Source organism: Macaca mulatta, chromosome 8 (assembly GCF_049350105.2).
Source record: "Macaca mulatta isolate MMU2019108-1 chromosome 8, T2T-MMU8v2.0, whole genome shotgun sequence".
Lineage (NCBI taxonomy): Eukaryota > Metazoa > Chordata > Mammalia > Primates > Cercopithecidae > Macaca > Macaca mulatta.
The window spans coordinates 72,566,613-72,588,858 of record NC_133413.1 but is presented as its reverse complement, the minus strand read 5'-3'; positions in this window follow the sequence as shown (position 1 = coordinate 72,588,858).

The window sequence follows — 22,246 nt, the reverse complement described above, 5'->3', positions numbered from 1 at the left end:
CACATATCTGCACATGTATACTATGTCTTTGTCTTTCTCTTAATTTTTAGAGGTGCATGCTTCATGAGAACAAGTGTCCAGTTTCCTTGCATTCATCCATTTACCTCTAACACTTTGAATCACACAGGACACTGAAAAGGTACTCAACATATACTGAATAAAGAAATGAAATAATGAATGGATACAGTAGGCATTTTAAATTCATACAATAATATCCAATGTCCGGGTTGACTGGAGAACTAACTAAAGTTAGCAACTCTTTGTTAATATTCTTCATCCCCTCATTCTTCACTGATTGATGTTTCTCTTTCTCCTCTGCTTTACTGCTTGTCCTCAGCAGTTGGTCTTTAAAAGGGAATTTTTACAATATTTCTCTCTCAGTTCTTCCCATTTATTTGAAAACTGTAGACAAAACTAATGAAATTTTCATTTCATCTTTGTCTTTGGTCCATTATAGCACTTGTTTACGTTATTCTAAGGTCATTTCTCTCCTCTAATTTGTAGTAATTTTTGAAGGACTTAAATTTCTACCACTATTAGATTTCTGAGCTCTATTAAGACAATGCTGATGTTCTCAGTTTTTAAATCTCTGTCAGTGCCTAGACTAATTCCTAAAACATTATTGAAACTGGAATTTTTTCTAGTTGCAGTGAGACAGTGAAACCTTAAAAGAATTAAATTTACTTTTAAATATTTTACACAATAGACATTAAAAATTGTTTTTATGGCATTAAATTTCTCAGGAAAAGAGACATTTATTACACTTTTTGGGTACGCAAAAAAATTATACACTGATACAAATAAAAAGACTTGGTGCTTTGGATCAGCATCTATACATTTAGATTTATGTACACTCTTAGCGATTTCAGAAAATCTTAAAGAAGGAACCCCTTTTATAGAAGTTGGGAAAAGGAAAAAATATATGTGTGAGAAATATGTTAAAATTTTTGACTGGCATAAAAGTAACATAAATATCTTTTATATAGTTAAATATAGTAAATTCTTATTATTCATAATAATTGTATTGTATAAAGTTACCACAAACATTGCATTAAAGAATACTAAATGATTACTCCTAATGGAAGTACAAGGATAGGTTCCCTAAGACTCTGGTCACAATGTCTTCTGCAACCAAGCAATATATAACTTTGTTTTATGTGCACTTCTCTTTAAAGGAACGTTACTTAATGCATATTGTTGATTCATTAATGTTGAACTCACAGCCAACAACACTATAACTCACACTTGAACAAAGCTTATTTATTATACAAATGTCCTCCATAAGCATATCACAACTTTCTTGTACTTAGAAACAATAGATAACAATAAACCACTATGCTTGGGGGCCATTTTAAACAGTAAACTTGCCAAGAGAAATCGCAAAAATGTGAAAAATATCTCACTAAATAGACTTTTAAGAGGACACTTGTTTGCTATACAGTTTACAGCATGGTACATGTACATGTATGGTACATACCTATTGGATGACTCAATTTTTTTGTCACTCTATATCTGTATGTGTTCGTAAATCACCCCAAAATAACTGCAAGTATTGATTCTGCTATTGCAAATAAAATATAGCAAGTAGAAAAACTCACAAATATGAAACCCGCAAACAATGAGGGTCAGTTTTACTGTCTTATTAACTGGACTCACCATGCAGTGCAGTGATCTGGAAGACCTTTGAGGCTATTGGCCATCATGCAGGGTGGTCCTGAAGACATACATACTGCCCTTATAGTCCCAGCCTTTAAAAGTCAATAATTTTTGAAATGATTGATGTCCCCATATCCTCACCTTTATTGTGAACTCTAGATAATCTCTGATCTCAGCAGACTAAAGGTAAAAAGTAAGTAAATTGTTAGCTTATATAAAAGGTACATAAGTGAATAAAGAGATGAAAAGACAACATCTATTTGCTGTACTTCAGATGTTGCTTCCTTTTACTCTTCATAGCTCTCCCTAGAGATCATCGAAACATAAGAGGTGGTGGTAGAGAAGAAACCTCGAGTGTGGAAGACTCCAGGATTTGTAGCTGTTTTTGTTTTGTTTTGTTTTGTTTTCATTCTTTTCACTTCAGTTCAGTTCGTGTGTGTTTAATTTGCATCACATTTCTATGAAAGCATTTTGTACCAAAGTTTTATTCTATGGATTTTAAACAATCTACCCAATCTGAGAATCATTTCAATTAATATCATAAAGAGTATATTTCTACATCTCAAATGCCTGAGAGATGCTAAGTAACAGGGGATTAAGTGAGTCAATTAGAACTGTAGTAATATGTTTAAAGTAAGGCAAGAAAGTTTTTAAAAAGGTAAAAATACTAATGACAACCCTGTGGGTTTGAAAATGCTTTGTTTGAAATAAATGTAATTGAATCATTATAAACCATTGTATATATAATAATGACATATGTCTTAGTCATTATTATTGATAGTAAAAATAATAATGTGCCTTCATCATTTGTAAAATTATTTGTTTGAATATTAGCTACTGGAAAGAGTGACTGTTACTTGTAAAATATTGATGCAGTTCACTGCATAGCCATACTGTCCAAAGTAATTTATAGATTCAATGTTATCCCCATCAAGCTACCATCGACTTTCTTCACAGAATTAGAAAAAACTACTTTAAATTTCATGTGGAATCAAGAAAGACCCTGTATAGCCAAGACAATCCTAAGCAAAAAGAACAAAGCTGGAGGCATCAAGCTACCTGACTTCAAACTATACTACAAGACTCCGGTAACCAAAACAGCATGGTACTGGTACCAAAACAGATATATACCCCAATGGAACAAAACAGAGGCCTTAGAAATAATGCCACACATCTACAACCATCTGACCTCTGACAAACCTGACAAAAACAAACAATGGGGAAAGATTCCCTATTTAACAAATGGTGTTGGGAAAACTGGCTAGTCTTATGCAGAAAACTGAAACTGGAACCCTTCCTTACACTTTATATAAATATTAACTCAAGATGAATTAAAGACTTAAATGTAAGACCTAAAAGCATAAAAACCCTAGAAGAAAACCTAGGCAATATCATTCAGGACATAGGCATGGGCAAAGACTTCATGACTAAAACACCACAAGCAATGGCAACAAAAACTAAAATTGACAAATGAGATCTAGTTAAACTAAAGAGCTTCTGCACAGAAAAAGAAACTATCATCAGAGTGAACAGGCAACCTACAGAATGGGAAAAAAATTTTGCAATCTATCTATCTGACAAAGGGCTAGTATCCAGAATCTAAAAGGAACTTGAACAAGTTTACAAGAAAACAAATAACCCCATCAAAAAGTGGGTGAAGGATATGAACAGACACTTCTCAAAAGAAGGCATTTATGTATCCAACAAACATATGAAAAAGAGCTCATCATCACGGTCACTAGAGAAATGCAAATCAAAACCATAATGGCATACCATCTCACACCAGTTGGAATGGCATCCATTAAAATGTCAGGAAACAACAGATGCTGGTGAGGATGTGGGCAAATAGGAACACTTTTACACTGTTAGTGGGAGTGTAAATTTGTTCAACCATTGTGGAAGACAGTGTGGTGATTCCTCGAGGATCTAGAACCAGAAATACCATTTGACCCACCAGTCCCATTACTGGGTATATACCCAAACTATTATAAATCATGCTACTATAAAGACACATGTACATATATGTTTATTGCAGCACTATTCACAATAGCAATGACTTGGAACCAACCCAAATTCCCATCAATAATAGACTGGATAGAGAAAATGTGGCACATATATACCATGGAATACTATGCAGCCATAAAAAGGATGAGTCCAAGTCCTTTGCAGGGACATGGATGAAGCTGGAAGCTATCATTCTCAGCAAACTAACACAGAAACAGAAAACCAAACACCGCATGTTCTCATTCATAAGTGGTAGTTGAACAATGAGAACACATGGACACAGGGAGGGGAACATCACACACTGGGGCCTATTTGGGGGTGGGGGACTAGTGGAGGGATAGCATTAGGAGAAATACCTAATGTAGATGACAAGTTGATGGGTGCAGCAAACCACCATGGCACGTGTATACCTATGTAACAAACCTGCACATTCTGCACATGTATCCCAGAACTTAAAGTATAATAATAAAAAAAAAAATTCAGAATCAAACCGTTGCAACGTTGGAGACTAATGAAAAGTTTGCAGCAACCTGGGGGGAGCTCATTAAGAAAACCAGCAGAATCTCAATAAGAATAGTGACTATTTAGTGTTTTCACGTACTGTATTCTCATCTACCACTCCTCAGCTCAATGAAAGCCATGAAATTAATAGCCCATCATTATGGTACTGGTACCAGAAGAAGCAGAGCAGACCCAATTTGCAAACTGTCCTTAGTTCATCTATCTAGTCACCCTCTGGAAAACCCAATCAAAGGGCTGATTTTTATGTCGCTTGACTGAAACTGTATTTTGCTATGATGTTACCCATGGACATTTGATAAAAACATTTACAGGGAAATGGCTTAGTTACTGATGCCTAGGGCAATGAATATGGGCAAACAACAGACTGAAATCTTGAGAGAAAAGGCTAGGGAGTGAGATATGTTGGGAATAAGTCTTTGAAAAGGTCAGATGCATTTTTGGGAATCTAGAAGTTTGCATGTATACGGTTGCACATATCATCAGGAAAGATTTGAGAAGATCTTAAACTCTCACCTCTGGCTGATGTTGAAACTGACCAAGCAGAAAGGGAAGGCAGTAAACCACATGACTGAGTGTTAAAGGCATGCCCCCACATGGGGATGGGACCCTCTCCACAAAGACAGGATTTTGTTTGTTTGCTTGTTTAGTGAAAAACTAAAATGTCTATTGAATAGATAAACAAATGTGGTATACCCATACAATGAAATATTATGCATTCCACAAAAGAGAATGAAGTACTAATATATGCTACAACATTAATGAAAGCATTATGCTAAATGAAATAATTCAGAGACAAAAGTTCACATATTGTATGATGCTACTTACATGAGTTGCCTAGAACAGATCAATCATAAAGAATCCATGAGGACTATACTAGAGCTTTCATTTGGGATTATATTAAAGTTCTGGAAACAGTTGTGATGATTATATGACATCGTAAATGTACTTAATGCAACTGAATCATATATGTTAAAACTGTTAAAATGGTAAATTGCATGTTATGTGCATCTTACTGCAATAAAAAAGTGTCAGCTAAAAGAAAAAAACAATCTGGTTAAAAAATGAGTAAGGATTTGAATAGACATTTCTCCAAAGAATATGTACAAATGGCTGATAACCACACAGACAAGGCCTAATATCATCAGTCATTAGGGAAATGCAAATCAAAACCACAATTAGAAATCACTTCACACCCACTAGAATGGCTATAATAAAAAGCAAAAAAATTTATAACTAACAGGTATTGTTGAGGAATGGGGATTGGACCCTTCTTTGTTGCTCATTGACTTGTAACTTTATAAAAACCTGCTTGGAAATTTCTGAGTTAAAAATGGAAATACGCTATAACCCAGCAATTTCACTCCTAGGTATATATCCAAGAAAATGGAAAACAGATGTTCACACAAAACCTTGTCCAAGAATGTTCTATAGCAGCATTATTTGTAAAGACCCCAAAGAGGAAACCACTCAAATTGTCCATCAACTGGTGGGTGAATAAATAAAATGTGGTATATCCACAGAATAGAACATCATTTGCCCATAAAAAGGAATGAAGTACTGATACCTGCTATAACATGGATTAACCTTGAAACCACGTTAAGTGAGAGAAGTCAGACACAAAAAGCCACATATTTTATGATTCCATTGTATGATATTTCCACAATGGATAAGTCCACAGAAACAGAAAATAGATTAGTGGTTTCCAGAGCTCATGTGAAGGAGATAATAAAAAATAAATACTAATTAGTACAGCGTTTTTTGGGGGAAGTGACTGAAGTGCTCTGGAATTAGACAGTGGTAATGGTTGCCCAACATTGGCAATATACTAAACACCATTGAATGGTACACCTAAAATGATTAAAATGAATTTTATGTTATATGAAGATATTCCCAATTAAAGATAATTATGATAGCACATGGGTATCTAGATTTTCATTGTAAAATAAACTAGTCATCACCTTTCCAGCTGTTAACAACATAGGCATGGTGAACTCTTTCTGAATTGTTTGTTTGCGTGGTTGATTGGTTGGTTGGTTGTTTTGAGATGGAATCTTGTTCTGTCACCCAGGCTGGAGTACAGTGGCACGATGTTGATTTACTGCAACCTCCGCCTTCCAGGTTCAGGCGATTCTCCTGTGTCAGCCTCCCAAGTAGCTGGGATTACAGGTGTGTACCACCACGCCCAGTTAATTTTTGTATTTTTAATAGAGACGGGGTTTCGCCATGTTGGCCAGGCTGGTCTCCAATTCCTGACCTCATGTGATCTGCACGCCCTGGCCTCCCAAAGTGCTGGGATGACAGGGGTGAGCCACCATGCCCAGACTCTTTCTGAGTGGCTTAAAACTCTTTGGTTTTCTGCTATGATGTGAAGTCTGTAAACTCACTTTACTATCTGAAATTCGGTTCAGTTTTGCTATCAAGTTGAAAGTCTAGTCTTGATATAAAATGTACAGCCATTTTCATCATAATTTGTGGTTACCATTCAATGACTTAGTAGTAAGTTTATTCTCACTATATTGTATCCTCACTAACTCTAATGCCAGACTGTTCCTGCTGTACCTACAGACTGCTTACTGTGCTAGAATCTGACTTAATGCTGTTTACAGTATGTGCACTTTGAGTTGCTAGCTATATCTTGACTCATACCAAAAAAGAAAAAAAAAAAAAGGGAAAAAAATACTGATGTAGAATTCCTGGCCCTGCGATTGCCTTTGGATGATAGCCTTTTTTCCTCCTTAAAATTCTACCTTTGCCCTCAGTGGGATGTGCTTGAATATGCAGCAATACAGTCACTGAGAGGTGACTTTGAAAGCAAACAAAAAGAAAAGCATCTGGATTTCTGGTTGACAGTGGTAGAGTCAGATAAAAGTTGACATACAAATACAGTTTTGCTGCCAAGTTAATGGGCATTGCTGTGGAGACATGATTGTGAGTGAAAGAAGGATGATGGTGGCTGAGTAAAGGCAAACAATAAACTGTCTCCTTCAGTGTAAATGTTACATGGAATTTAAGAATATATAGAAGAGCACCATGTTTATGTACTTACGATGCCTAGATGGCCTAATTTGATCATTATATATTATATGCATTGTTAAAATATCCTCTATATCCCAAAAATATGTACAATTATTATGGATCAATTAAAAAACAAAACCAACAATCATAAAAAATAAAAATAAAATTAGACTAGCAATTTAAAAAATACAATAGTCATATAAGTTGTGAAACTAAAGAAGTAGTTACTAGTCATAAATGTGTTAAAAGACACCCTTAAGCAAATAACAAATTTTCCTTCTGTACATTTCTTGTGAGTCTTCCCTAGGATATTAATGCTTTGGCATGTTTCACAAAATACCAGAATTCACCTCTTAGTCAATTATGATATAATGTGTTTCATGTCTACATTAATAACTTAAGTTCCACTGTAATTCTGTATTAAGACCTTACTTTACAAAGTAACTATTGGTAAAATGCAAGACTGTTTTGTTAATGTTACTTAAAGTCAGAATGGAGACAAAGTAAAGGATCTTAAGAGCTTACTTACTTATGAACATTGATTTTCTATAATTAAATCACCAGGGTTTAAACCTCTGTATATTGAGTTAAGGTAACTGTAATGCAAGAGGAGTATTAGTTAACATTATCTTGAAGGTTAATAATCTAAAATCCTAAATCTAAGCTTTAAATTTCCTTATAGGATTGTTCATGTTCATCTGTGATTGTGTATTTAAATCTTTCTATATATATTTGGTTGAACAAAAAATTGAAATGCACTGAACTTCTGTATGCACATATTGACAGCAGGGAAGGAGCAGGACCAGCATTCATGGTCGTGATGAAGCCCAAAGCCACCAGCTTTGAGGCATTGTCAGAGTGGACAATCTACAAGGCAAATGATCCACACTAGGCTTCAACTGTCCTTAAACAGGTAGAGAACATCCTAGATGGCTTCTGTATTTGTGTTATGTACAGCCACATTCTCATCTCATCTCCTGGAGGATTATAATAAGTTACACCATTCCTTATTTCCAAAGGACACCCTCCTCCATCAAAACTAAAAAAAAAAAAAAAACAAAATCCTTCAAAACTGCTTTAAGAGTGTTTCTTGTTTTCTAAAGCACAATTTGGTCATGATATTCCCTTATTTGAATACCTTTAGCAGTCTTTTCTCCTGGCACTATACCTCCCAATTTCTCAACTAGGGCCCACAGCAGTCGCAGTCTGGAGTCTGCTACCAAAGCACTTTTCAAGAATCATGAGACAGTACCCATGTGTTTGTTTGTATGTGACAGAGTCTCGCTCTGTCACCAGGCTGGAGTTCAGTGGCAAGATCTTGGCTCACTAAAACCTCTGCCTCCCAGGTTCAAATGATTCTCCTGCCTCAGTCTCCCAAGTAGCTGCGACTACAGGCACACACCCCCACGCTCAGCTAATTTTTGTATTTTTAGCAGAGACAGGGTTTCACCACGTTGGCCAGAATGGTCTCCATCTCTTGACCTCGTGATCCACCCACCTTGGCCTCCCAAAGTGCTGGGATTACAAGCATGAGCCACCGCACCTAGCCCCATGTTTTTAAATCTCTGATTCATGACCCTGCAGTCTCTAATAGTGAACCCAAATTGTGGGGAGGAGGAAGAGTGCAGATGGGAGAATGTGACATGCTGACGGATACATTGCTAGTCAGTAAATAAGGCAGAAAATGTGTGAAAAGATATTCAATGCCGTTGTATATAGTAGCGAAAGGAAAAGGAAAACTACTGAGATGTCTAAGTGAAAATGGCAAAGTAAATTTTAATGCATTCATAGAGCAGAATATCATATGGATATTAACGATCATTTTGAAAAGTTTTTAACGTGTCCATACTTATTTCTAAGTGAAAAGTCAGGGCAGCAAATCAGATATTTATTATGATCATATTTACAAAGAATATAGACTGTCTGACATGGTTAGGCTGTGTCCCCACCCAAATCTCGTCTTGAATGGTCGCTCCCATAACGCCCATATGTTGTGGGAGGGGAACCCAGTGGGAGGTAATTGAATCATTGGGGTGGGTTTTCCCGTGCTGTTCTCGTGATAATCAATAAGCCACATGAGATCTGGTGGCTTTATAAAGGGCAGTTCCCTTACATATGCGCTTTTACCTGCCACCATCCTCCTTCACCTTCTGCCATGACTGTGAGGCCTCCCAGCCATGTAGAACTGTGAGTCCATTAAACCCACTTTCCTTATAAATTACCCAGTCTCAGGTATGTCATAATTAGCAGTGTGAGAACAGACAAATACACTGTCCTTAAAATAAACTACAAAAATTAACTCACATGCTGATATGGTTAGGTTCTGTGTCCCCACCCACATCTCATTTCAAATTGTAATCCCCAGGTGTTAAAGGAGGGACCTGATTGGAGGTGATTTGCTTATGGGCTCAGTTTCCCCCATGCTGTTCTTGTGATAGTGAGTTCTCACAAGATCTGATGGTTTAAAAGTATGTGGTGGTTTCCCTCTTTCTCATTCTCTCTTGCTGCCACATGAGACGTGCCTTACTTCCCCTTCACCCTCTGCCATGATTGTAAGTTTCCTGAGGCCTCCCCAGCCATGCAGGATTGTGAGTCAATCAAACCTCTTTCCTTTTTAAACTACCTAGTCTCAGGTGGTTTTTGATAGCAGTGTGAAAACAAACTAATATATATGCCATAAATGTAACACATAATGCATTCAAAAACAGGAAGACACTACTATTATAGAGATGTCTACTGATGCATAATGGGATTAAGGATAATTTATGTAAATTTTCTTCTTCATATTTCTGCATATTCTCACATTTTTGACAGCACAGTAGAGATCTGTTACTTTTATAAACAATAAAATTATTGATATAATCTCTCTAGCTGCCTAAAATGGTCTGGCACCCCATGATTTGTGCAAAATACTTGCTTCCACAATTCATGTCCTGGAATCTTGGATGTCAAAGTAAACTACAACTTCCCATCTCATGGATTTTCTTGAGAGAAAATTATAGCATCTTGAATTTGTTCAATGCCAGTAAAGCGGTTTGAAGATGAAAATTGCTACATAAGTGCTAAGTATTGTTATTGATCATTAAGAATCACTCAAGATAGCACAAGTGATTCTCTTCATCACTGGCATGAAAGTCATTTTCTCTAGGCAAAGGGTAAGGACTTACTCATAATATTGACATTTTAAAAAGCATATTACTAGGAGACATGGTGTGCTGGAAACACTTATCTTTCCTTTCATTTACGCCCTGATCTTGGAACTTTATATAATGTGAAGTCAGACCTGCATTTATTTGTGTCAAATGCTAATGTTGCTATATTATAAATTTTACATGAAACTGCTGTATCAATGAAATTTTCAAGAAACAATGATTCATTTTAATAAGAATATCTTTGGTGCAGGTGAGTTTTTGTGAAGTGTTGCTCTGCTCAATACTGGATTGGTGACGATAGAATCTGGAAAGGATGATATTAACTCAGACAAATAATTTTAGGGTTGATAGAGGAGAAGGGTGGGTATCGATTTTGCGTGGGTTGGTGTGGGCCTGCCAAAAGGATGTTTTCTGAGTTTTGCCATCTAGATTGATTGTCCTCTGTGCGTTTTATAGATATTCGATTGCTAATGATTACCTGCAAGGTGAGGATTACTGTTATACATATTTGACAGAGAAACAAAAGCTGAGAGGTTGTTACTTAATGGTTGTCACACAGATAATGAATTTCTAAAAAGTGCCATGTTACTCTACTGAAGGATAGGGAGATTTGCATTTCCCACCTTGGCTATTAGGATTAAGCTGAGGAAGTAAAGAGATCAAATGGGGCAAAGCCCTATCATTTCTAATTGCTTCCTATGTTATTTCTACCTCTGATAACGCAGTTTATTTTGGAATTCAATCTTACTAAACAAAGAGCTTTTTGCTGCAGGATTTCAGTGTGGTATGATGGAAATGAAATAGGATCAAGACATTATTCTATTCCTAGCTCTGTCTCCAATTAGTGACTGTTATTTTTTCTCGTATACCCAGTAGGATAATAATATATTTCATACTTTTATTAGAATCATATGAGGGTAACAGATGTGGAAAAATTAAAGTGGTAAATTATTTCTTATCCATACTATTGCCTTGGAGTATTTCTTTAACACTTGGGTTTATTCCCTGACATATTGAGAAGTTGGTGAAATGGTCATCACATGTTTCCTATGTTTTCATTATCACTCTGCCAGTGGATTGCTAAGTCAGTGCACAGTATGCTTGAAAGAACCTTTCTGAGTGCATGTGTGCTACACGCCCTTCACACACAGTCTTTCAACTCCTCAGCCTCTGTAGATCTGTCTATTCACAATGAAGCATGTATTTCATGGTTGTCAACACAGCTATGAATGGCCTTGTATTGATTCCCAGGTTGCAATCATTTTATTGTTTCTGCATCTAGTCAGCAGGAATAGTAAGAATAAAAGGCAGCTCACTTTATTTACAAGAACATTTAGTTTCCAAGAATAGGGTACTTGATTCTTAAGAAAAAGCATTCTTACTAGCTTCAATTTGGGTGAAGCTCATTCTACAGATTCAGCCTAGGTAAGTATCCAGAAACATACTCTGTTTTGGGGAGTTTTAAAAGCTATTTAAGTAAAAATTGAATATCATCAATATAAACAAAATACAATGCAAAGTACTATATTAGGCATTTAGATGCAGCACAGATTAATAAAAAAACTACTCTGAAGAGTGAGTGTGTGTAAGTGTGTGTGTGTGTGTGTGTGTTTAACTTGGACATAACATGGCACAGTAAGTCCATCTTCTGAGGAATTAGAAAAATTTACTGATTTATATCAAGGGAAATACACTGGTGTTCAATGAGGAAATTCATTTGCTCCATTGTGCTAGATAAGGACATTGTGAAAAGAGTTAAGAATGCCTTCCACTTGTGCTCACATGCATGATACAGCCTAGAACTGTCAGCACCTCATACCCCTTGTTTGACAGGCTTTTATGTTGTTGAATGTGTATACACTTCCATTCCTTTTCCTCACTATGATAAAGTTTTTAATGTTTTTTCTGTAGGTTGATTCTCAATGTTACAAGGCAATAGTGGCATTAATTTTATAATGACATAATATACTCAATGCAGAAGCAGGTAATAAATTAGCTAAGGTCACATTCCCCCTCCATGGTACCAACATCAAGACCCATGTGTCCATGTACTCTACATTCATACACTCTAAATTAGGACAGTGTTAGTATGCTTTTTACGTGAACCACATCTTTCAAGTAACACTTGCCTTGGTTTCCTTTATTTATTCTTTTCTTCCTCTTTCACTTTTCAATAATATTTACTTCATTTCATCTTTTTATCTTGAAAAAATGAGACATATATATTTTTCATTATATCCCTAATAACTTCTGGTTACTATGCATCCTACCTATCAAATAGGATCATTCCATTGTTCTTCTTTAAGGTCCTGCCTCCTGTTTAGACATGTTGACTGATTGCTGCGCATTCAGTTTTTAAAAAAATTTCCTGGAGTGTCTAACTGCCCTCTTTTTTATCGAACTCTGTGACTTTATTGTGCCCTTCAATTCTTCAGCTGCATCATCAGGAGTTGGCAAACTTTTCCTGTATAGAGGGCAGATAGTAAATCATTTTAGCCATTGCAAGACATTCAGTCTCTGTTGCTACTACTCAACTCTGTTGCTGTGTTAACAAAAGTAGCCATAGACCGTATCTAAATGATTGAGTGTGGCTGTATTCTAATAAAACTTGATTCACAAAAACAAGAGATGAGACAAATTTGGCCAATGAGCCATAGTTTGAAAACCTCTGGGTACACTATTCTTTCATTTGCATGGAATCTGTGGTGTCTTTCCTCTTAGATCTCTCTTTTCTTCTGCTCTCTCTAGAGTGGTTGTTTCCTACTTGGTTTAATTACTGTTAACCAGTGGCTGAAATTGACCGCTCTCCTGAGTTAGAGCCACTATTTTGTGGAGCCTGTATTTTCATTTTTCCTGACTTACTCCTTAACTGTTATGTCATCAGATAATTAACCAATAAAAGTGCATTTGTGATTTTTCTGATTCCTTAGTCTGGAATATCTTTATGTTGTGTTCATCACTTGATTGGCAGTTTATCTAAATACTGAATTTCACGTTGAATATGGTTTTCCCTCAGAACGCTGACCACATTGCAGAGTCAGTGTCAAAGCCCTCTGACAGTCTTGCTGAAGAGAAGTCTGATGTTGATCTAAATGTCAGTCCTTTATTTCTGTTCTGGTTTTCCGTCTGGGAAAATTTTAGAGCACTCTTCTTACTATAGGAATTGTGGAATAATATAAGGATGTGTCTGCATATGGGTCGTTTTCATTCAGACTGCTCTTTACTCAGTAAAACATTTAAATCTAAAGCTAGTGTCCGTTTCTTTCCTAGAAAATCTATTTTAATTATTTGATCACTTCTTCTTGTGTTTCCCTTTTATTGGGGGATTTCTATTAGCAGAAAATGTACTTGATTATTGCTTTGTGTTTCTCATCAGTTATCTTAAAATTTTAATCCCTTACTGTGCTCAGGATTATTTTTACAATATTAACTTCCAAATATCTGAATTGTTTATTTCAGCATATTTCTAGTGCCTAACAGTCGTTTTGCATTCTCCAGCTCTCCATTTTGTATACTACCCTTTTATTCTAATAAGGCTAAAACAGCTTTGTGGCACTCTCTGAAGATACCAGACACTCTAAAAAGTGACTTTGCATGACCTCTCTGCTTCCCCCAGAACTATGTGTATCTCTGTGCACTTGGTCTTGCTCTTAGATCCCTCTTTTCTTCTGCTGTTCTCTAGACTGTCCTCCATTGACTGGTAAGCCTTGAGTGTTCATCACCACACAATGGAGCAATTGCCAGATAGACTGGGAAGTCAACTTACATCGGCAGGCTGTGTTGTCTGGCACACCTGGCAACATAGGTGACTGAGTGTGCACGAATCTGGTTACTACTATGGAGGGAGCTAAATATTTGAACACCTGAAGTTTATTTCCAGGATACCTATTCATACACCAGACATACTGCCCATTATAGTTCTTATCATGCAGTTCATTCTATTTGTACACAGAACGGTGCATTCAGTTTTTAAAAAAATTTCCTGGAGTGTCTAACATTTAGATCAACACCAGACTTCTCTTCAGCAAGATTGTCAGAGGGCTTTGACACTGACTCTGCAATGTGGTCAGCGTTCTGAGGAAAACTATATTCAACGTGAAATTCAGTATTTAGATAAACTGCCAATCAAGTGATGAACACAAAATAAAGTGTGTGTGTGTGTGTGTGAGAGAGAGAGAGAGAGAGAGAGAGAGACAGACAGACAGACAGACAGACAGACAGACAGAGACAGAGAGCAGTGGAAGAAGTAGTAAAAGGAGATCTGTCTGTGGGATTCTGCATACAGGTGAGGTGTGGAGAGACTTTTTATGTGCAGAGTATTAACTGAGTCTCCTGTCTGCAGAAAGGTTTTTCATGGCCAGCCTCTGTGGTCCTTCCCATTTAGAATCTCTAACTCTTAAGGGTTCCTTTGGTCAGTTTAATCATCTGTCAGCCTACTTCTATCTGCTCTGTTTTCAAGTTATTTGAAAAAATTTCTCATGTGCATATAGGCACCCCTATCATTCTCTTCACTGTTATCATAGCATAGCTTTTCAATTCCTACACTAGTTTTTGGAGAGGGCCATGGAAGGAAAGGTTACAAACATACATTATCAACTTGAATATGAATCTAGAAACCCTGATTCACATTTTTAAGATTGAAGAAGGTCTTTATAGTTTATTCTCTCATGATTAGTGAATTCAAATGCCTGTTTTCTATGCCTTTCAATTTATCAGATATGTGGAATCATTGACCAATATCATGGGTAAATAGTGGTACCTCAGTAATAGCCTATAAATGACAAAATCCATTTTGTCCTTCAAACTACCATCTAATCATGAAACCAGAAAATTATTAAGCTCATTGTGAACTAGTTCTGTAATCTATTAAATTTGCATAAATTTCCTACAGAAATGAGCTTCCAGAATCAGTATACCTCAAATATTAAACACAAACTTTCACTCCTCTCCTGTGGATCCAAATAGATTCTCAATAGTACATCAGAGGTTCAAGAAAAGAAAATATCTGGAAGTTTAAATCAATAGTCCTCCATTTATATGATAGAATCTGGGAATTATATTTTTCTTGAGCATTTAGTAATACACTTATACCAGTCTTGGTGTTACTGTTAGCTTGTAAGTCTTACGAAGTTGAATTTCAGAAAAAGCAATTTTGCAATCTATTCATGGCATAAATATACTCATGATTTGGGGAAATGAGTTTATCTGTAATAACCTGAATGTTTCATAATTCTTCTAGCATTTATGGGCACAAAAACATATTTAAATTTCTACTATTTTCAGAATTATTTTTCTGTGGTTTAAACTATTTACTTTCCTTTCCAGCACAAGAAAATTTAAGACCCAAGAAATACATGTATTTGAAAGTGAGGAGAACATTTGTATTTCATGTCCTTTTGTCTCAATAATATTGAAGTTTACTTTCCCTTAGATGGTGATTATAGGATTTAATGCAAGAAGATAGATAGATAGATAGACAGACAGACAGACAGACAGACAGATAGATAGATAGATAGATAGTTTCTATCTACACATATACACATACACAGGCTATATTTATATACAGAGAGAGTGGGAGATGGATATAGATAGATTTTTAAATTTTGTGTATGTCCATGACTTTGTTACATTCTAGATTATTTGAATGATTCAATGTCAGAGCTTGAAATATATGTTTATTAGAAATATTTGCTTGTCAGAAAATGTATAGAACAAGAAATCAATATTTGTTCATTGTTGATATATAATCAGTTGATAAATTTAGGTTCCTTTATACAGTAAATTAAGCTGACTGATTAACTCTACTTTGTATTATAACCACTTTTACAGAACTATTTCAGATATATATTTCAACCTCCTTCTGTGCTAACAGAGCTATATGTAATAAAATAATGTAATCAGGTTATAAAGTAGAGATACTTTTGCTGAAAATTCGCATGAATAAATAGTCTGAAATATTCTAGAAGTTTTTTGTTTGTTTCCTTTTTGTTATGTATAGTTTGCTTCTTAAAGTGCAGCACTCAAATGTACTTTCGATAGATTTTATAGCAGCTATTATTATAGGTTTTCTTTGGCTAGTCTGCTTCTTGACATAATTCCCTGCCTTCAATTTCTGTCATTTGTTCTCTTTTTATGTGCTAATTATTTTAGGGGTTCTAATTTCAAGTCACCTAAAATGTATAGTGGGGTATTCATAGAATAGATAAATGGATGATAGATAGATAGATGATTCATAGATAGATAGCTAGATAATCTTCCTCAGTAAAGAATACAGATCTCCTAATAAGCATCATTAATTTGTAGTCTCTTTCATTATATACTTTTTGTTTAACACCATAAAATGAAATGTTACTCATGCATTTTCTGACTGAACAGGATACTGTGTTTTTATCTGTTTGAAAACTTTACTTAACATTTTTTCCTATATGATAGCTTTAAAATATTGTTTCTTTTCAGAATGTGTTGCCTGCAGCTGCTCTTCAGGAATCTTCTTCTCTGAGCCCAATACTTGTGTTTGTACCCTCGTGCCACACATAGATGGAGAAACAAATGGCTGCATTTTTAGTGTAGTGTTCCTGGGAACTAATTAGAATCACAAGCAGAGAGAAACAGAATTGCAAGACTGCCCTTTCACTTACATTACTCTGATAATTTTGCTTTGTTATCGTTTCTACACATCTTTCAATCTGTGGATGCATGAGATGGTGACGAGTCAATAATTAGGAGGCACCTATGAAATGAATGTGCTTCTGGTGTGGTTGTCTTCAGGCATTTTCTCTGTTCTCTTGTCTGCAGCTTACTGAAGGCGAATCTTAACCAAGGTAAATTCAGCTTGCTGGATGAAGAGCATTTCTTTTTGTCAAAGGAGATTAAAGCTATTCAAGCCAAACACCTGCCACGCATATCTAGCAAAATACTTTGAGTGTCATTTTCACTTCTAACCTGTGGCTCATACTGCTATCAGTAGAGCTAATCATTGGTTCGTTTTGTTGGAATATTACTTCATCAATGTAAATCTGATGAGGAGGGGGAATGCCTGAAATATGACATGTAGTTCTACTACAGAAGATGGGATTGTAAAAATTACAGATATATAATCAAAATGTTCTTTTTTACATGATTATAATCTTTTTGATAGTCACTGAACTTGATGTAAGTCCCTGAACTTGATGTAATTCAGTTGCATCATCATACGCGATATATATAAATGCATACTTTAGCATATTTCTCAATTAATTGTTCAGCAGTGTTACATATACAATGAAAACAGGCTTAGTGAAAACTCTTATTGCTCTGTGATTTTCATTTCAATATTTGAAAAGAATTTTACTTCATCTAAGAGAAATTTTCCTGTAAGCCTTACTTCTCAACAAAATGGGGTTCAAAGGAACTGCTTTCCACCAATTTTCATTAGGACCCTTAGGCCATAGCAAGTAATAGGAAATCTTTGCTTTTAATACATCGTTACTAGTCATCAAAATTGCCATTCTCTGGAAAACAAGTAAAACCATGTGTATTTACTCATAGCGAGACAATGTGAAATAATTTTCTTCATGTAGTACTAAATATATTATTGCTAGCCTGAAGTTATTATTCAAAGAATATCATAAGCCAATCATTTTATCAAGCATAGTAGTATGTAAATTGTTTTTCTAAATTTTCCATCTCAGTTTACCACCATTTATTCTTTCTTTTTGTGTAGATCTTTCTTTCTTCTTTTTTTCGAGATGGAGTCTCACTTTGTCTCCCAGGCTAAAATACAGTGACGTGATCTCGGCTCACTGCAACCTCAACCTCCTGGATTCAAGCAATTCTCCTGCCTCAGCCTCCCGAGTAGCCGGGATTACAAGCGCCCACCACCAGGCCCAGCTCATTTTTGTATTTCTAGAAGAGACAGGGTTTCACCATGTTGCTCAGGCTGGTCTCAAACTCCTGGCCTCAGGTGATCTAACCACTTTGCCCTCCCAAAGTGCTGGGATTACAGGTGTGAGCCATTGCACCTGGCCCTCCTTTCTTTATGTAGACTAAGTTTCTGATATTTTCCTCCTGTCTGAGAAGTATTTTTAACATTTCTTGCCTGGCAAGTCTGTTTTCAGTAATTTCCTTCAGTTTTTGTTTTTTGTTTTTTGTTTTTTTTGTTTTGTTTTGTTTTGTTTTGTTTTTATCTGAGAAACCGTTTCTTCATCATTTTTCAAAGACAATTTTACTGGATATAGAATTCAAGGTTGGTGTTTTTTTCTTTAACACCTTAAATATTTTATTCCACTCTTTTGCTTACATGTTTTAGATGGTAAATCTGCTGCTGGAGAGCTATTGGTGTGGTGACAAGGCATGAGGGAGGAGGAGTGTCTTGCAATCTTCCAACTAAATCTGTCTTTTAGTAAGCCTGTGTCTCAGGCTTTCACAAGTGTTTCTCCAGTTGTATTAATACCCCCTCCTCCCATCCTCTCATTTATATTGCCCAGTTCCTTTCCCAGGCTGCAGTGTTTCCAATCCATTTTCTTGAAGAACAGAACTTTGGTGGATATGTTTTTTCACCTTGCTAGACCCTGGAAGTCTGGAGAAGGTTGGAGTGGGGAGGAATCCTCTTTTCTCAGATGAGATAAGGCTCTGGCCAATTTTTTTCCTCCATAGTAGGCTTTGCTATGGAGAAGGCTATGGGTATATATGGTTACTCCTTCCCACTCCCCACCCTTCAAGAGAGCCACAAAGGGATCTTTCTCAGAGTCTCATGTAAGAACTTGGTGGGGTTCCTGTAGGAAAAGCCCACAGAAGCATGGGAGTCCTGAAGAATGTGGCCCTATGGAACTTCTCTCTCTCAGGTTATTTCACATTCAGCATCCAGCAATTCATCAGAATCAACATTAAATGTCCTACTAGTTTATGGCTCCAGCAGCTTCTCTCCAGGTAAACAGATTTCAGCTCTATCTCTCAGGATATGCCTGCCCCTCCAAATGTAAGGGTGGCAGTTTGTCCTGGAATCTCTATTTTCTGATTGGTTCAGTAAAAGTTATTGATTTTCAGTTTGTAAAGCTTTTCCTGTTATAAGAATGGGAGTGATGATTTCCAATTTCTTTACATGTGGGAGCTGAAGCTAGAAGCTTCCTCAACCTATTTTTAAATTTCTACTTCTATTAGCCAACTTTTCTAAATCTCCAGAGTCAGGAGCTCCGGGTCATTTTTGCAGTTTTATGGTCCTTTAAAAATAAGTTATACCAGGAAAACTTCCACTTCAAAGTCAAGATGAGAAGTATGACATCAAATGTAATCAATTCTGGGACTACACTTTTAGAAAAAATCATGAATGACAAAGCAGAGGGAATGTAAATGAAATTTTGTGACTATCATGAGCTGCTGAGTGACTTATGATTACTGTAATCATTCATAAATATCCCCCACATTGCATAATTCTATCACTGGGTAGATTATAAAATTACTTACAGAAATACATATAATAAATGTAATTTTTTTATAATTTTATTTCACTTAAAACTCATTTCTTATCATCACTGATAGAAAGTCATAATATAACTAGTGTGCATATATAATAAATATTAAGGAAATTAAGAATTTATGAACTCGTATAGTAAAGTAAAGTAAATAACAACTATTGTATCTAATTGTGGTGACGTTCTCCCAAGGAAGACATCATTCTCAGTAATTCAAGCTTCTCTATAGTTAAGTTCTCTGCGGCACAGTTTATTTATCTAAATCTAAAAGTGACTGGATTAGATGAACTCTAAGATCTCCATCTGGGGTTAACCAGTGAAGTTAAAGCTAACCAATTGCCATGGACTGGGGATGGGGAAATGGGGAGATGTTGGTCAAATAATACAATGATGAATAAGTTTTAAGGATCACATATACAGTATGGGAGGTGATGGGTATATTAATTAGTTTTATTTTCATAATCATTACACAATTTATACAAATATCAAGTCATCACATTGTATGCTTTGAATATATGCAATCGTTTTTGTCAATTAAATATTTTAAATAAAAAGGTGATTTCCTTAAAAAAAACCCCACCAAATTAGTAATTAAAGCATTTTCTAATACAAAGGAGCCATTAATAAAAACCATTTCATCCGTGGTGTCAACAGATTCATAGGTTGCTGAGTTTGATTAGAAGGGTTTTCATCATTATGGAAATCTGCTGTTAATTTATTCATCCTAATTCTATTCATTAAATTGTCATCGCTTTTTTAGTTAATGTTTTTGGCCTCAGTTAATATTATGATTCACAGAAAGCACATTTCCTATTTTTATCAAATGAGTCAAGAAAGTACACTATACTCACTTAAGATCACATCTCTGTCTTTAGAACTAGCCTACTATTAGAGGTATAGGCATGTTGTTATTTACTATCTCTAGTCCTCAGAGTTTACTAGCACAATTTATTTTGATTTTATGGGTGGCATGATAGAAAATTTGTATAATGTTATTTGTAACAAAATGAGAATACTCAGAAAACAGCAGTCAATTCAGCATTTAAAATAAAGTTATATATTCAGGCCAATAAAACACTTTAAAAATAAATTGAATTTTATTGGCATGTACTACAAGTGGCAGAAACTATCGGTCTTTGAAATTTTAAAGATCCTAGCAGACATTGTAAAGCACATACTTTTCTGGGTGCTCCCTATCTCTTTTTTTCTAGATTTAAACTTACTGACATTTTTATTATTGACTCGTTTTCAATACATGCCTTTGATCTCCACATTTTTCTCTCTTTTTATTTTTTTCTTATGTAAAATGTGTACTGCCTTTGCATCACCCGGAATGTTTTTATTATCTATTTTGATCTGGAAGTAGGTATCATTTCTATGGGTCGTTTATCAAGCTATTTATTTTACTGTTGCTAAGTAGAAATATGTTTACAAATTATGCTTACACATTATTGTTTATATAATAATCAAAATAATATGATAAAAGAAATGCCCATTTAAATGCTAAATCATGACTTTGGAAATATGTAAATAATAAATCTTCAAGACAATAGCCTTATATTTTGTTTTTTTATGCTTAAGTGGGACTTGGTTTCTAATCTATACATTTATAAAAGAATAACATCAGCATAACCACAGCTCCAAATGACTAAAAAAATTGTTTTAAACATGCTTGTTATTAAAACAAGAAAAGGGATTGACTAAGAATTTTAATGCAACAATACACATAGCAAATTGTTATCACAGATCGAATAGCAATTCTGGAAAATGAATTATAACAAAGAGTGGCATACGTACATATTGAAGTGGAACACTTATTTACGACCAACTAAATGTTTTAGTGTGGTGACTCATCTTTCTAATTCCTGATTAGATGTCATAGCATTGTCAGGATGAACTCTTAGACAAGAGTTATATCAGTCTATCTAGAACAAATGTCAGAAGAGCACAGGATTGTTATTACAATTCCTGCAGAAACATTTTTTGATTGCCATCCAAATAGAAGAGCAGCTTGTGTTGAATTTTTATTTAAGTGATTTAGATATTTTCTTGTACACAGCATAATTTGTTATTGTAAAGAAGAAGTTAAAACAGTATGATTAAATGAAAAGCCACGTCTATTTTTTAAACTTCTCATTTGCAATTTTAGTTTTCAAATGTATGCTGATATTTTGTGTCACTCTCAACGTTCTCTGTTAAGCCACTCTCAACGCTCTCTGAGTACCACGAAGGACCTTTACTTGCCCTTGTGGTTTAGATCTTAGAAAATGTGCCTGGCTATCTAAGATTCTTAAGGAATTGTCTAACAAAGACTCCAGAGAGGCCTACTGTGTAGCAAAAGGCATTTGATTCAGTCAAACAGTAAGAAATCCCCAAGGATTTTCTCTAGCACCTCCGGAGGTGGTTTCTATTTATTCTACCTTATAATCACTTTATAGTCAGAACCTG